We start from the raw sequence: 2,840 nt of genomic DNA, 5'->3' as shown, positions 1-2,840 counted from the left end.
AAGCCAAAATTGACAAATGGTATCTAATTAAACTAAAGAGCTTCTGCACAGCAAAAGATACTACCATCAGAGTGAACAGGCAACCTACAGAATGGGAGAAAATTTTTGTAATCTACTCATCTGACAAATGGCTAATATCCAGAACCTACAAAGAACTTAGACAAATTTACAAGAAAAAACAACCCCATCAAAAAGCTGGTAAAGGATATGAACAGACACTTCTCAAAAGAAGACATTTATGCAGCCAATAGACACATGAAAAAATGCTCATCATCACTCGCTATCAGAGAAATGCAAATCAAAACCACAAAAACACACCGTCTCTCACCAGTTAGAATGGCGATCATTAAAAAGTCAGGAAACAACAGGTGCTGGAGAGGATGTGGAGAAACAGGAACACTTTCACACTGTTGGTGGGACTGTAAACTAGTTCAACCATTGTGGAAGACAGAGTGGCTATTCCTCAAGGATATAGAACTAAAAATACCATTTGACCCAGCCATCCCATTACTAGGTATATACCCAAAGGATTATAAATCGTGCTGCTATAAAGACACATGCACACGTATGTTTATTGTGGCACTATTCATAATAGCAAAGACTTGGAACCAACCCAAATGTCCATCAATGATAGACCGGATTAAGAAAATGTGGCACATATACACTATGGAATACTATGCAGCCATAAAAAAGGATGAGTTCATGCCCTTTGTAGGGACATGGATGAAGCTGGAAACCATCATTCTCAGCAAACTATCACAATGAGAAACAACCAAACACCAGATGTTCTCACTCATAAGTGGGAATTGAACAATGAGAACACCTGGACACAGGAAGGGGAACATCACACACCAGGGCCTGTCATGGGATGGGGGGAGTGGGAAGGGATAGCACTAGGAGATATACCTAATGTAAATGATGGGTTAATGGGTACAGCACACCAACATGGCACATGTATACATATGTAACAAACCTGCACGTTGTGCACATGTACCCTAGAACTTAAAGTATAATTATATATATATATGTATAAAGTGGCTGCTAGGAGTTAGAGGGCAGAGAGGGAAGGAAAGACAGAGCCCAGAAGTTATTCCATATGATACTACAGTGGTGAACACATGTCATTTTATTTTTTCCCCCCCCCCCCCAAAAGAAGGAAAGAGTAATAATTATTGGAGAGGCTATCAATAGAACTGCCAGTGCTTTTTAAAGGCTGTGAAAGTGGAACTGGTACTTGATAACCTCTAGATGTCCTTTGGATGTTGAAGTTTTCAGAATATAGGACATATGAGAAATTTGGAGTTAGATTCTGAAAGAGCTGCATCAGTTCCAGCAGAAGATGGTGTGGGCTGTTGAGGGGGATAAAGAAGGGAAGAAAATCATCTAGGCATCCAAGTATGGATATTGTGGCTAGAATGAAAAAAATGTAATAAAATTATGCAGAGAAGATTTTGAAACTTTAATTTATTTGGGAATTTAATGTCCTCAGTGGATAAAATATTTTAGTTAGGGATTTTTTTTCTCACTTTCGAAAAAAGAAAATGGAGCTTCCATTTTAGAATTTTATTCTCTATGTTGAAATTTAATGTCAGGGGTTTTTATTTTACTCATTTGGGGCAACCATGTAGTGCTTCGATTTTCTCATGTTTCGCGTCATCTTGAGTTGTTATATTGGACAGCAGAGCTAGGTATGCTTTAAGACAGAAATAGATGATGGATTGAATTTTCAGCCTAGTTGATAGTGTGGCCTTCAAATTAACTTAATAATTTTGTAGACCAGTACTGAGCTCCCATCTCACTGCTGCCAGGAGGATGTACATACAGAACTGCAGCACTGAAGAGGTAACCACGTGGTGGTCAGGCGGGAGTGACTCTGCAGCTCCTCCCTAGTGGGGCTGCCTTTACCATGGTTGGTCATGGACTTGGCTCTTGTGTGTTTCTGGATATGGATCCGACTGTAGGAGATGCACACATTTCTATACCTCTGCCTGTTGTCCTTCTTGCTTCACCTCTTCCTTCTCAAGAGAAGAGGATTTGCTAAGATGATGTCAGATGCTGAGCCATGTTTGCAGAATGGATCCACCTTAGCACACTGACATTTTGGGTCAAAAATGCATTGTTGTGGGAGCTGTCCTGTGATTGGTAGGGTGTTTTGCAGCATTCCTGGACTATACTCATAGCTTTTGGTGTTAGTAATAGATGGTGTTCTCATCTTCTTACCCAGCAGCCAGAATTCTAGCGTTGGAGATCATTCCCAGATTCTCTTGTACCTATGGGTAGCCAATGAGATATAAGCAGAAATCAGTGGTCTGGGCTGCCAGAACAAGTCTTCAAAGGAAATAATAGGGATATTACTAGATAACAGTAGTATCCTTGCCCAAGTCAGGGCATCAAAGATGCCTCAAGACATTGCCACATGTCCCCTAGAAGGCAAAACCACCCCTGCGTGAGAACTACTGAGTGGAAGGAACATGGGCTTCTGAGTCTGTTTATCTTTTGCATCATGAGATCAGGAGCAGTGACTTGCACATGAGATACAAGTAAGGCTCACCTGAGATACATCTACTCTCCAGATGTGGGGCTAAGTCAAGAAGCCCCTGAGTTCTGGTTCCTTTTTTTTTCTCTATAGAAGAGACTTGTAGTTGTTCATGTAATAGACATTCTCATCTTCTTACTCAGCAGCCAGAACTCTAGTGTTGGACATTATTCCCGGATTTCCTAGTAGATATGGGTAGCCAGCCAGATATAAGCAGAAATTATTGTTCTGGGCTGTCAGGACAGGTCTTCAAAGGAAATAGTCAGCTCCAAATGGTGTTTTGTCCTTCCCCTGTCCTCCTTAT

General features: G+C 40.9%; 1 pseudogene; it reads right to left on the bottom strand.

The window, feature by feature from the left end:
- The window catches only part of LOC108534418 (chloride intracellular channel protein 4 pseudogene), a 24,290-nt pseudogene extending 22,633 nt beyond the window's left edge, over nt 1–1,657 (bottom strand).
- Nucleotides 1,658–2,840: the final 1,183 nt, after the last annotated feature.

Source organism: Rhinopithecus bieti, unplaced genomic scaffold (assembly GCF_001698545.2).
Source record: "Rhinopithecus bieti isolate Rb0 unplaced genomic scaffold, ASM169854v2 scaffold_11565, whole genome shotgun sequence".
In the NCBI taxonomy this organism is placed as follows: Eukaryota; Metazoa; Chordata; class Mammalia; order Primates; family Cercopithecidae; genus Rhinopithecus; species Rhinopithecus bieti.
Note: the sequence above shows the minus strand (reverse complement) of the source record. Positions and strands in the feature narration are given on the sequence as shown.